The sequence below is a fragment of the Chlorocebus sabaeus genome, chromosome 2, assembly GCF_047675955.1.
Source record: "Chlorocebus sabaeus isolate Y175 chromosome 2, mChlSab1.0.hap1, whole genome shotgun sequence".
NCBI lineage: Eukaryota > Metazoa > Chordata > Mammalia > Primates > Cercopithecidae > Chlorocebus > Chlorocebus sabaeus.
The window spans coordinates 29641036-29655421 of record NC_132905.1 but is presented as its reverse complement, the minus strand read 5'-3'; the positions used below and the strand labels follow the sequence as shown (position 1 = coordinate 29655421).

General features: G+C 40.5%; 1 protein-coding gene across 9 annotated transcripts in view; it reads left to right on the top strand.

The window, feature by feature from the left end:
• PLCB4 (phospholipase C beta 4) overlaps positions 1-14386 on the top strand; it is a 408833-nt gene that overhangs the window by 73275 nt on the left and 321172 nt on the right. The window contains exon 3 of one of the 9 annotated variants that reach the window (XM_073006868.1): positions 4429-4474. The exons of the other annotated variants lie outside the window; for them this stretch is intronic. The gene's annotated coding sequence lies outside the window, so the exon portion shown is untranslated. The remainder of the gene's footprint in view (positions 1-4428; positions 4475-14386) is intronic. 9 annotated transcript variants of the gene reach the window in all.

Genomic DNA, 14386 nt, shown 5'->3' with positions numbered 1-14386 from the left:
TCTTTTGAAAGAATGCATGCAGAAAAAACGAGCTGTAGGAGGCAGAAATAAGTTCTTGAAAGTTTAGTAAGTTTCTGAAGGACAGAAGTGCTTGGAGAAGCTGGGCTGTATCATATCTTTAAGGTTGATATCTGGGAGAATCAACTACTGTGTTTCCTGCTATGACCATTGATGTGTTTCTTGGTAGATACAACTAATGACTAGGTTCTTACTTATACTTGTATATGGGACTTTTTAAAAGAGTTCGAATAACAGGGAAATATGACACAAAGGAACCTGAAAAACATAAGCAGCAGATTACACCTTTGGTTAACTTTAAGGTTAAAACAATCCATAGAAAATTGTTTTGGATTTTTCTAGCTTATGAAAATACTGTACAGCCCTTTGCAGATATAGTATCTAAGGGGTTTAAAGCTGGTATGGTGGCTCAGGAGGCCAAGGCTGGAGGATTGCTTAAGCCCAGGAGTTCAAGACCAGCCTTAGCAACAAAATGAGACCTAATCTCTACAAAAAAAAAAAAAAAAAAAAAAAAAGAAGAATAAGAAAGAAGAAGAAGAAAAGGAAAAGAGGAAGGGGAGGAAGAAGAAGAAGAGGAGAAAGAAGGGGAAGAGGAGGAAGAGGAAGAGGAAGAAGACGATGAAGACGAAGAAGAAGAAGAAAAAGAAGAAGAAGAAGAAGGTTCAGATAAAATTAAATCCCAGCGAACAAGGCCATACACATATCCAGCCAAAAGATCATTCATGTGACATTTCCTAAGACTTCTTGATGGTGTCAGTTAGGAGGATGTTTAAAAATCAGTGGCAGAGCTATTTTCTTAGCTCTGCCTAAACGTGCCAGAGGTATACTGTGTTTTCAGTCTGGGATCCAAAGCCATGTAAGAAGAAACATCAGAGATGAAGGCTTTTTTGGTTTTAAACCATCTTAGCTATGTTTGCACTCGTTTCTGTCCTCATTAAAGAGGACAACTGGGGTAACTGAGATAGTGAAATTTGTATCCAAGGTGAAAGTGAGTGAAAACAAAAATATTTCTCCAGTGTGTTTTTGTGATGAGAAGCAGGAAATCTGAACCACCAAGCTCTTAAGAAAGTCCTTCACTGCGCCTTTGTTTGCTGTGTCAAAGAGACCACTTTCATTACATAGCACAATTCTTGGAGTGAATCCTTCACTCTCAACAAATGAGTTAAAATGTTTTTCTCTAAAAAATAAAAAAAGTATCAATTTTATTTTTATTAGGAAAAGAAAGACACTACTGCGTCCTACTTTTATTCTGAGTGTGTTTTATATTTTTGACAAGTGCTCTCACTTCAAAAAAATGTGTCTACATTAATTCAAACTTCATAATGATCACTCTTATCCAGCTGATACAATTATTATCAAGGTTTTTTTTTTTTTTTTTTTTTTTTTTGGTCTTCTTTCCCCTGCTGTTGCCTAGTGTTTGTAATTATCTTTCCTTGAGGTTGGGCAGGGGAGAGGATAGGGAGAGATAGTTCAGCAAAAATCAGTCATGTATTTAGTGTGCCTTCCCATTCGTTCATTTCAACTTCCATTTTTCCATTTATCTTTCCATTCATCTGCCCACCCATGCAATATTCATTGATCATCTGTGAGCCACCTAAATTCGAATAAGCAAGGATCTCTCCTATCAAGGTGTCTAGAATAAATGCTAGGCATTTACAGTGGGGAAATGTTAATATCAGGTAAATTCTATCTTTGGGAGGGGTCTTGTGACCTGTGTTGGGGGGTTTTAGGGAAAGCTTCCAGGAAGCAGTACTGTCTCAACTGACACATAAAGGGCAAATTGAAGTTAGCTGGAAGAACTGCATGTTTGGGCTAGAGTGTGGTTAAGGGATGAGGAAGAATTTCCAGCAGAAGAAACTCCATGTTCTAGAGGTCATATTTTATGTGAGGGTTGTATTTCTAAAGTTCTTGCAAATTTGGAACTCCCATGATTCAAAATAATTCTGTCAAAAGATGGTGGGTATTTTCATTTACCAGCTAACATGGTGCTACCCTGTGGCCACTCTGTAAACAGAGTTTAGAGTTTCCTCTGCCCCAGCCAGCATCAAGACTACAATTCTTGAATAATTTTTTTGGGGGGGCCTACATTGATCCAAATTAATTTGAGACCATATTAGTGCTTTCATATCATATTATTTCAAAGCTGCATGATTCAGGTTCACCTCAAATATGACCAAACTCTAGAGTTTCAGAGCAGTAGCTCATGGCCCATTTGATGGTATTAAAAGTAGTTCAGGACGGATAGCATGTACACCCAGGACTAGGGATGACGGAGAAAAGAGATAAAATGGATAAGGAATCAGGCACCAGGTCAGCAAAGGCTTGTAAACTGTGTTAAAAGGTAAAATAGACACAATAAAATTTTGAAGAATTTATTCGTGTACATAGCAATTCATGAATTGGGCAGCATCAGATAGTAAGTGGTTCAGGGCTCCATTGAAAGGGCACAAGGGGAACATTTTTATAAGGTGTTCTAGGAAGCAAGACAAAAGTATTTGGTTAAAGTGGAAAGTCCCCAGTTAGAGGTTAGTTGGTAGTTTCTGACTCTTTACATGGTATTTTGACTCTTTACATTGAAAATAGGTTTTGGTTTGTTTACCTAGGAACCCAAGGTGCTGGAGCCATCTCAGCCTGATGGCTTCTCAGTTAATTTTAAAAAGCAATTATAATAAGAGGATGGCAGTGGGGAGCCTCTGAAGAATGTTGAGGAAGGAATTGACAAGGTCAGCATTATGCTTTTGTTGAAGTATAAATAGAAGAGAGTTGAAATTAGACCATGTGTGGATTTCAGATATTTTTGGAACATTTATCTTTTATTTCTAATTAAACTTTGCTTATAAACAATATAAGCTTTTGTGATATCAAAGTGCTCTTAAGGTGTTTTGTTAATTTGCTTTTGAATGGTCCACTAATCATCTTGGAAGAGAAAATAAAAGACATAGACTGACTAGCAAAAAGATTGGATAGAGGTTCAACCCAGAATTGGGGTCTAAGGCTAGGGGAGAATCTGATTAGGGAATCATACTTGGAGGTCTATGGTAAAATAGGTTGTGGGAAATATGGGTTAGACAAAGTTAAATAGACTTCTCTATTGTGGGGCTTCTGGATCCTTAAAGGCATTAATGTATGTTAAAGTGTGTAGGATGTTATCAACTTGTTTCACGACTAAGGAAATTTTGTTCTATAAATAGTCATTACAGTCTAGCTAAGGACTAGTATTCCAAGGAACATGTACCCGTTTCCTTTTGCCACAATAGTGCTGTATAATAAGCAACCACAAAACCGCAGTGGAATAGAATAACACATATATATTTAGCCTGTAAGTTTTGGAGAGTTTAGCTGCTCAATGCTTGACTGATTTCAACTGATCTCATTCATGTGTCTGTGCTCAGTTGTAGGTTGGGCAGGCAGCTCTGGGTTTGTTCATATGTCTAGGGGCTCAGCTAGCTGTTAGCTGATCTAGGATGGCATAGCTAACATCTATGCTAGATCAGGGTGACTCACCTCTGCTATATATGTGTCTCATCCTAAGATGCTAGACCTAGCATATACTCCTGGCTACAGAAGAGGAGCAAGAATGAGAGCAAACTCAGTTGTGCAAGCACTTTTCAAGCCTTTCTTTGCATTATGTGTGCTAATATTTCCATTGGCCAAAGGAAGTCACACAGCCAATTCTAGAGTGGGATGACACCACAAAGTTACACAGCAGAGGCTGTGGTTACAGGGAGGGAGCACCGTGCTCTTTTTGCAGTCAGACTATCCTAGATCCCAACTTAGAAATTGCTGGATGAGATCACAGTCAGTTGAGCAAGGAATGAGGTCAGACTTTTCTGCATGCCATGGCCACAGACTGTACTTTTGATTCTGATAAGCAGCCTCACAAGTAGATGTCTGTGCCATGTCAAGGAATAGAGTTCATCTGGGTCTGCATAGGTCTTTTTTTTATCTTTCTATGGAATTATTTCATTGAGGACTGAAAGGATTGTGGATATCATCTAGTTGTAGTTGCATCGTGTTGGCAGTCATGAAAACAGTCCTAGAGAGGTTAATTGGGCTCCTTCAATCCGAACAGCTATTTGGAAGCAAATCTGGGCCTTGAACCCAGATCCTCAAGCCAACTGAGTTTTAATTACATCAAAGAAGCTTTGTTGTGGGGCGGAAGGGACTGAAATGTATTTGCAATCTTTATATAGAAACAAATCACATTCCTCCTGGAGGGAATGAAATATAAACAATTTTTAAAATAGGAAGAATATAGAGTAGTCATGCCTTGTTAGATGTCTCACAAAGGGCAAAGGGTGAGGATAGTTAAGCATTGAGTGATTTTGAATACTGTGACTGGAGATCTCTGATAATAGAGTTTTGTTTTCATTTTTTTTTTTTTCTCCCCTGTCTCTTCCCTCCCCCCAGGAATTTCTCCTGCATCAGGGAAGTCAACAGAGGACTTCTGAGCTGAGTAAGAATTTGTATTCCAGCTCCTTCTTTATCAAACAGAAGATACAATTGTGAAGGCAGACTCAGCCTTCTAGAATAGCTGACACATTAACCCCTAACTTTGCCAACAGTGATAGGGAACAATTTGTGCTACATAAGTAAAATTTTGATAATGAAATCCTAACCATTTAGCACTGTCAAATTAGCTGTTTTCATGATGGAAATATTTTCGGCCTATCAGATGTGTTTCCCTGATTTAATAAACAGAATAATTGAAACTTCCAGCCTGAAGCTTTTAGACATCAGTTATTGAACTGTGCAGTAATACAGGAACATGCCTTGTAAAGAGCCATGTAAGTGTAAGGTGTTGTTATTGTTATTGTTTGCTTGGGTTTCTGGAGTATGTGGGCCACTTGGCTCTAAACTATTGCTTTAGACAGATCTGCTTTTTAAATTCTTGTATTCCTTGTTTGTTTTCAGAGGGTTTCCTTGCCCTCTGGCCTCCAGGTAGGTGTAGCCAACAGGAAGCACTGGTGGAAAACTGGAGGGCCAGAAGAGAGAGAAATCAGGGTGTCTTTCTCTGCCTCTCTGCTTTCTTCGGTATCTCTAGGAACATGTGTGTCTCTTCCATGTGTCTTTTCCAATCAGCCGTCACCAGACACCCCTCTTCTCCATAGCAGCCTGGTCTCCACAGCTGTTGCCCTGGTCTCTGTCAGTTGGCTCCAGGCTCTGGGCTCTGATAATGTCACATCCTTCCATTATCCCACCTGTTAGGGAAGATAGCAGCTCTCCTCAGTTGCTAGTCTCTGGGCTGCCTCACTGTCCCTCTGTGGTCTGTCAATCATTCTATCACATCTGTAACAAGTTACCTGATTTGAAAGACCTAGAGTGGTTTCTGTTTTCTGGTTGATTTTGACTAATAACAGTTTATTGAATTTGCCTTATCTTGCAACCCTTATTTCCCTCCTGATTTGCTTCTTGCAATGTACTGTGCAGACAACATCCATGTTATGCAGTTTATTTCATTAGACATAACAATGGAAACTCTTTTAAGCAATAGAGCAGAGTGGTTTTCAGCCTGCGCTCTGGTGTTAGAATGTTTGCGTCCTAGTCCTGGCTATGCTACTCATTGGCTGTGTGACTCTGGGCCAGCTTCTTAATCTGAGACTGACTTTTTTCATCTAAAAAAATGAAAGTAATTTCAGTACCTAAGTTGTCTCCATTTGAGTTTCCTGGGAAGCAAACTCCCAACTGGAGATTAGTGTGCAGAGGTTTATTCTCAAATACTTTTGAGATTAACAACATCTGTGCAGGGGAAAGGACGAATTCAGGACTGGGCAGAGGGAGAAGTTGAACTGCGGTGCAATCTTAACAGGAGCCTTAGTCAACCTTCTGAAGCCGGTTGGACCCTTATTCACTGATGTTGACGACTGGGGGCAGTTGACCATGAATGGAACAGCTTCCTCCAGCTGAGGGAATTTTCCAGAGAGGACAGACAGTTGAGGGCATTCTGCCTGCATCACTCACAGTAGCAAAGAATCAATTCTTCAGTCCCGAAGCAGTGTCTGGGCATCACCTCACAGTGTCCATTACCCATCTCCAGGTATGTAATGTGAAAGATAAATACAGTAATTAAACCATAAGAAATGCCTTGCTAGGTGCATAGCACTTGGTGAATGCGCAACAGTATTAGTTAACATTATTGATGAATTAAATATAGAAGTTTCAGTTAGTGGACTTTATGATGTCTAGTGCAGCTATTCTGAGAGTTTTGACTGATTTCTTCTCCATAACCCAGTCCTAAAGAGTTAAGGAAAAGCAGAGTAAGTGGTCTTGGATAAATAGGGTTCCATGATTTGTATACATATACTGTCATGCACATTTGTACTTTCATATTACTTTTAATGTGGTGTCTTTAAATATGGCTTACCCATAGGTTCTTGTATCTTTATTCCTTAAGGTATTCAAGGTATTTAGCATCAAATTTGGTACAAATCAATGCAGCTTCCATTTTTTGAATACTTACTATGTAGCTATGGTGCTAAACATGCATCATCTCATCTGTTCTAAGGATGATTCTAAGATGCTGAAATTCCTGTTTTAGGAGGAGGTCTGAGGTCAGTGAGGTTAAGTGACCTGCCCCAGGTCACCCAGCCAAGGAGTGGCAGAGAAGTTCTCCTGCCAGGGCTGCCAGATTCACTGCGAGCCTATGCTTTTCACTACACATTTGGATGATTTAAACAGCAGTAGGGGAAACCTTCTCCTCCGAAAATAACTCTAGCGAAGTGTAGGTGTTGTTTTGGTAGAAACATTTCAGCTGTTGCCATAAAAATCTTCCCCCAAATGGCTTTGTGAGAGCAAAGCTGTGCAGGCTCTGCTTGTGTTTATGATGGGAGCCTTATGGCTTAGCCACAACACAAATGATTTGTTTTCCTGGCCTTGTTGGCAAAGTGATTTAATTTCTGGATTTCCCTGAGGAAAAAATCTAAACAAATACAGTGGGCCCTCCATATCTGCCAGTTCTGCATCCGTGGATTCAACTAATCTCAGATAGACAATATTCAAAAAATTTAACAATACAACAATAAAAGTAGTATCAATAAAAATACAGTATAACAAATATTTATGTAGCATTTATATTGTCTTAGGTATTATAAGTACTCCAGTGATGATTTCAAGTATATGGGAGGATGTGCATATGTTATATACAAATATTATCCCATTTTATATAAGGGACTTGAGCATCTGTACGTTTTGGTACCTGTGGGGGATCCTGGAACCAGTCCCTTACAGATACTGACTGATGGCTGATGTGGTTTGTCTGTGTCCCCTTCCAAATCTCAACTGAATTATAGCTCCCAGAATTTCCACATGTTGTGGGAGGGACCCAGGGGAAGGTAATTAAATCATGGGAGTCGGTCTTTGCCTTGTTATTCTCATGATAGTGAATAAGTCTCATGAAATCTGATGGGTTTATCAGGGGTTTCCACTTTTGCTTCTTCCTCATTTTCTCTTGCTGCCGCTATGTAAGAAGTGCCTTTCAACCTCCTGCCATGATTCTGAGGCCTTCCCAGCCATGTGGAACTGTAAGTCCAGTTAAACCTTTTTTTCTTCCCCATCTCGGATATGTCTTTATCAGCAGTGTGAAAACAAACTAATACAGTAAATTGGTGCCAGTAGAGTGGGGCGTTGCTGAAAAGATACCCGAAAATATGGAAGTGACTTTGGAACTGGGTAACAGGCAGAGATTGGAACAGTTTGAAGGGCTCAGAAGAAGATAGGAAAATGTAGGAAAGTTTGGAACTTCCTAGAGACTTGTTGAATGGCTTTGCCCAAAATGCTGATAGTGATATAGACAATAAAATCCAGGCTGAGATGATCTCAGTTGGAGATGAGGAACTTGTTGGGAACTGGAGCAGAGGTGACTCTTATTATGTTTTAGCAAAATGTTTTAGCAAAAATTTTGCCCCTGCCCTAGAGATTTGTGGAACTTTGAACTTGAGAGAGATGATTTAGGAGGGTATCTGGTGGAAGAAATTTCCAAGCAGCTGAGCATTTAAGAGGTGACTTGGATGCTGTTAAAGGCATTCTGTTTTATAAGGGAAGCAGAGCATAAAAGTTTGGAAAATTTGCAGCCTGACTATGCGACAGAAAAGAAAAACCCATTTTCTGGGGAGAAATTCAAGCTGGCTGCAGGAATTTGAATAAGTAGCAAGGAGCCTAATATTAATCCCCAAGACCATGGAGAAAATGTTTCCAAGCCATGTCAGAGACTTTCATGACAGCCCTTCCTGTCACAGACCCAGAGGTCTAGGAGGAAAAATTGATTTCATGGACCAGGCCCAGGGTTCCCATATGGTGTACAGCTTAGGGACATAGTGCCCTGTGTCCAGGCTGCTCCAGCCATGGCTGAAAGGGACTAACATAGAGCTTGGGCAGTGGCTTCAGAGGGTAGAAGCCCTAAGGCTTAGCAGCTTCCATGTTGTGTTGAGCCTGCAGGTGCACAGAAGTCAAGAATTGAGGTTTGGGAACCACCACCTGGATTTCAGAAGATATATGGAAACACCTGGATGCCCAGGCAAAAGTTTGCTGCAGGGGCAGGGCCCTCATGGAGAACTTCTGTTAGGGCAGTGTGGAAGGGAAATGTGGGGTCAGAGTCCTCACACAGAGATCCTACTGGAGCACTTCCTAGTGGAGTTGTGGGAAGAGGGTCACTATCCTCCAGACCCTAGAATGGTAGATCCACTGACAGCTTGCACCATGTGCCTGGAAAAGTTGCAAACACTCAACACCAGCCCATGAAAGCATCTGGGAGGGAGGCTATACCCTGCAAAGCCATGGGGGTGGAGCTGCCCAAGACCATGGGAACATATCTTTTGCATCAGTGTGACCTGGATGTGAGACCTGGAGTCAAAGGAGATCGTTTTGGAGCTTTAACATTTCACAGGTCTGCTGGATTTCAGACTTGTAACCCCTTTGTTTTGGCCAATGCCTCCCATTTGGAACAGCTGTATTTACCCAATACTCGTACCCTCATGGTATCTAGGAAGTAACTAGCTTGCTTTTGATTTTACAGGCTCATAAGCAGAAGGGACTTGCCTTGTTTCAGATGAGACTTTGAACTGTGGACTCTGGGTTAATGCTGAAATGAGTTAAGACTTTGGGGGACTGTTGGGAAGGCATGATTGGGTTTGAAATGTAAGGACATGTGATTTGGAGGGGCCAAGGGTAGAATGATATGGTTTGCCTATGCCCCCATCCAAAACTCAACTTGAATTGTATCTCCCAGAATTCCCATGTCTTGTGGGAGGGTCCCAGGGGGAGGTAATTAAATCATGGGGGTTGGTCTTTGCCATGTTATTCTCATGATAGTGAATACATCTTGAGATCTGATGGGTTTATCAGGGGTTTCCACTTTTGCTTCTTCCTCATTTTCTCTTGCTTCTGCCATGTAAGAAGTGCCTTTCAACCTCCCACTATGATTCTGAGGCCTCCCCAGCCATGTGGAACTGTAAGTCCAATTAAACCTTTTTTTCTTCCCAGTCTCAGATATGTCTTTATCATCAGCATGAAAACAAACTATTACAATGGCCTTAAATTTCTTTGTAATTGGATGTTTAAAGAGGAGCCACAAGGAAAAGTCAAAGTGGGAAGCCCAGGTATGTTTTCATTCAGTGAGTGATACAGTAAGGGGAGGAATAAGATGCATAGGTGAATTCACTCAGTGTTCTTTCTTCCTAGTATTTGGCTCTCCATTCTTCATCAGGAAATGATTATTATAATCAACCAAAATTTTGCAAACAAGGTGGGCATTTAGGTATGTAGGTGTTCAGCATTATTTTTGGAGAACAGAGTAAATCCGGTCATTATTTATTTTTATTGAAATAAAAGTAATGACTCCTTTTCTGTAGGAAAAAATAATTTTTCAAAATAGGGAACATGGTACTGATGAGAGGTCAGGGAGCTACATGATATTCCAGTCAGATCAGGATCCCAGATTCCCATCTTTCTGGTCCACTATCCTGATCTTTCCATTTTCCATTGGTCACTTGGGCCAGTTCGGTTTAGGTCATTATGTCCACAGTGCACATGTACAGCAGGGAAGGATTAGAGAGAAGAAAGGAATCCTTTTAGTTGAGGCATCTCCTGCCATTTTTGTCATCTTACTCTTAAGTTCCATATAACACTTAAAAAATTTTTTTCTTGGCCAGTATTTGGTCTCACGGTCACACCTCAGTGCAGGAGAGCCTGGGAAATGTAGTCTTTCGTTGGGCAACTGACTGAATAAAATTGGGGCTCTCTTACTGATGATGGAGAGGAGAATGACTATTAAGTTATAACTGGCAGTTTCTACTACATTTGGGATTGTAATACTAATGCTACAACCAAAAGTTTTGAAATGATGGAATTAACATTAAAAGGTGAATTTCGTTGGTGTGTTTCTCTAATGATGCTCAGTTGTCTTTGGCTGGTATGCATAATGAACATGCACAATTCCTAAATCTTCTTCACTCTGGCCCCCTTTACTGGGGGAAGCAATGTTTGGAGAAGCACACTTTATGTCATTCAACAGATATTGATCAGCTACCACGTATCATGCACTCTACCAGATCTTAGCAAAGTCTAGGAGCTACAACATTTTCCACACTTATTTGACCACCTCCCTCACAACCCCCTCCTTCCCTCCCCTCCCCTCCCCTCCCCTCCCCTCCCCTCCCCTTCCCTTCCCTTCCCTTTTCTTTCCGCTTTTGGGGTAGAAGTGATTTTTGGTTACACGCATGAATCATGTAGTGGTGAATTCTGAGATTTTAGTGCACCTATCACACAAACAGTGTACATCATACTTAATATGTAGTTTTTTGCCCCTCGCCCCCTCCCACCCTTCCCCTTCTGAGTCTCTAAAGTCCATTGTATCACTCTGTATGCCTTTGCTTACTTATAGCTTAGCTCCCTCTTATAAGTGGTAACATACAGTTTTTGATTTTCGACTCCTGTGTTACTTGATTTAGAATAATGTCCTCCAGCTCCATCCAAGTTGCTGCAAAAGGCATTATTTTGTTCCTTTTAAGGGCTGAATAGTATTCCATGGTATATATGTACCGCATTTTCTTTATCCATTCATTAGTTGGTAGGCACTTAGGTTGGTTCCACATCTTTGCAATTGTGAATTATGAAGACTCAATTCTTTGTTGAAAAGAGCTGCGAAGTCACTTTACAAAGGGTGTGGAAAGCTGAAGAACTTGAGATTTTGGGCCTTTTTAGCAGTCAATCTACTACAGTGTCCCAGGGAGGAAAAGCTTAATTTGTATGGATGCTTGATTCTTTCTGTACCTTTTCTTTCTCTCTTTCCACAAACTCACCCAGTTAAAATTTCTGTTCATTGAACATGGTGGCAGCTAGTTGATGGGATTAAATCAGTTGTCTTTACCTGCCTCAGTGTGTTGGGATCCTCAAAGCTCAGTGAAACCACCAGCTGGTGAATAAGACTTTTGAGTGGGTAGGTTTCCTGATCTCACTTAATGTTTTTTGGGACAACAGTGATGCCCCATTTCCTTTGTGCTCTGTAGCTAAACTGTCAGGAAGTAAGACACGTGGCATAAACATAACCTAATAGACTATTCCTACCTCATGCCCACTTCAGCTCTTTCTCACTTTTGTCAGGTGCCCCTAGAACACACAAGACAAATAAATACAGTATGGACAATAAGTTATGAGTGAGGAGAAAGTGTTTTGAGACAGCCAATAGCAAACATCTTTTAAATGGAGACCCTCTCTTTATGGGTCAATATCCCTTGTCTTAGTCCATTAAATTCTTCCAGTCATACAGACTGTGCAATGTATGAATAAGCTATCAACACTTAAAAAATTATGATGGCCACTAAGAAGACCTTTTTCTTGTACACTTTCACTGCTTCTTCAGTCATCAGCCATGGGTACTTTTGTTCTTCATCTCCATATTGTTTCTGGAAGTCCTAAGGGCAGCTTTTTAACATTGGGCATGTTACGACCTTTGGAAACATGCAGTCTCCTCATCCATAAAATGGGCATATAACAATACCTATCTCAGTGTGTTCGAGAAGTCACGTACAGGTCATATATGACCATTACTCATAATATGTGACACTGACATGGCACTAACTATGTACTGGGTACAATTCTCAACAGGCTTATGAGGTGGGTGCTATTGCAGTCTCATTCTTAGATGATGGAATTGAGGCACAGAAAGATTAAGTAACATGCCAGTGTTGCACAGACCTGAGGTTTGCACCCACATAGCCTAGCACTGCGGACCTGTTTTGTATTCATGCTGAAGGACTAACTGCCTCTGTAGGTGTGAGTACTGTACATGGAAAAATTAGAGAAGTAAAGGTCTAATTTTGACAAAATTGAGAGGGGAGGGGGCAATGACTTAGATTTTAGATATTAACTTTAGACTCTTAGTACATAGCTTGCTGTGGCAATTTACATAGCTATTTCTTTCAGGTACATTTGACATTCAAAAGCAATCAGATCGTATTATCTGTTCTTTGAGGGATTACTGGGCTCTGTGAATCTTGAAGGTTACATTTGCAATCAGCATTAATTTTATTGTTAACCATTTTCCTTCATGTTGGTTACAGGGTTGTTTCCCTCCCTCCCTCCCTCCCTCGCTCCCTCCCTCCCTCGCTCCGTCCCTCCCTCGCTCCGTCCCTCTCTCCCTCCCTCCCTCCCTCCCTCCCTTTCTTCCTTCCCCTCTTTGGGCTTTAGTGGAGCTGCTAACTAGTTGAACTAGCTGGATCAACTCAAGTTGATTATTCAGGAGGCCTTATTATCCCACAGAGAGCAGACATGGAGCTTGGCTGGACCTCACGGATCACTAGTCCATGTCACTGCACAATGTTCTCCTCTGTTCTTCCCTATTTTAGTCCAAAATGCCTGCTAAATGGAGTGAAGTGAAGAAGGCACACAACGTTAATATGAAGTGACTTCTCCAGTGCATTTTCTGATTCATCAAGATGCTCATATTAAACTACATGAACAAATGGAGGAATTCCCCTGGAAGCCAAGGACAGAGAGAAATATGAAAAAAAAAAAAAAAAAGATAAATAAGAGATACCCACTTGCCTTTTGTATTCAAGCAGATTTTCAAAAAGTCATTGCATGGAAAGTGGCTATAATTTAAACAAAAAGTCATTTGCTGTGGTAACATTCCTGAAGACAGCAATTCTTGGGATGCTGCATGAATTGGGCAGAATGTTAAAATGTTGGAGGAACCTTGTGTCTGGTTTAAATACATTTTGGTTGGTGTCATATGGGTAAGGAATGGCAGCCTCATTTTTAACTCTTAGTAATTAAAAATTGAAACATTTAAATAGGGAGAGAAGAAAGTTATAGTATAGAATTCAAGATAGTGCACTTGATTTTCTCATACCTGGGGAGTCACATGGGTTTACGAGACTCCTCAATTGTTTGATGTCTTATTTAAAAGATAAAACAACAAAATGAGCTTTCCCTTGAGACTCCTCAATTGTTTGATGTTTTATTTAAAAGATAAAACAACAAAATGAGCTTTCCCTTTCATCTATACAAGAGTCCATGAAGAAGCCTCCTTCTCTTATGTCATAATTCACAGGCCAAAGAGTTGAGTTTGAGTATATAATTACTCATCTAGATATATTTACAAAATGCTAGTAATTTTACTGGTAGTAGCTCATTTATTGTGGGTGTGATGGTGCGTGGTCCTAGCTATTTGGGAGGCTGTGGCTAACGAGCCTCCTGAATCCAAGAGTTTGAGGCTACAGTGAGCTGCGATCATGCCACTTCACTCCAGCCTGGGCAACAGAGTGAGACCCTATCTCAAACAAACAAGCAAAACTAATTTATGTTGAATTCTTCCTATATGTCACCTAGCATTTCAGCACTTTACCTGTTCCACCATTTATCTTCACAATAACCTTTTGAAATAGGTACTATCCTCTCCATTTCACAAATGAGGGAACCAAGGCATAAGGATTCTAAGTAATTTGTCTAAAGTCACATGGCAAGGAAGTTTCCAAGCTAGGATTCAAACTCAGGCTATTATAATCACTATACTGCAAGTATTTTCAAACAGTTTCAAACAATGTTTCCCAAGTATCAGTCATACAGATACCATCTGCATGCTTTTTGCCATAGTTGTATTTTACTTCTATTATTATTTAATATTTCTCACTTTTTTTTTTTTTTTTTTTTTTGAGACAGAGTCTTGCTTGCCCAAGCTGTAGTGTGGTGGCATGATCTCAGCTCACTGTAGCCTCCACCTCCTGGGTTCAAGTGATTCTCCTGCCTCAGCCTCCCAAGTAGCTGGGACTATGGGCAAGCATCACCACACCTGGCTAATTTTTGTATTTTTTTTGTAGATTTGGGGTTTCACCATGCTGGCCAGGGTTGTCTCACACTCCTGACCTCATATAAT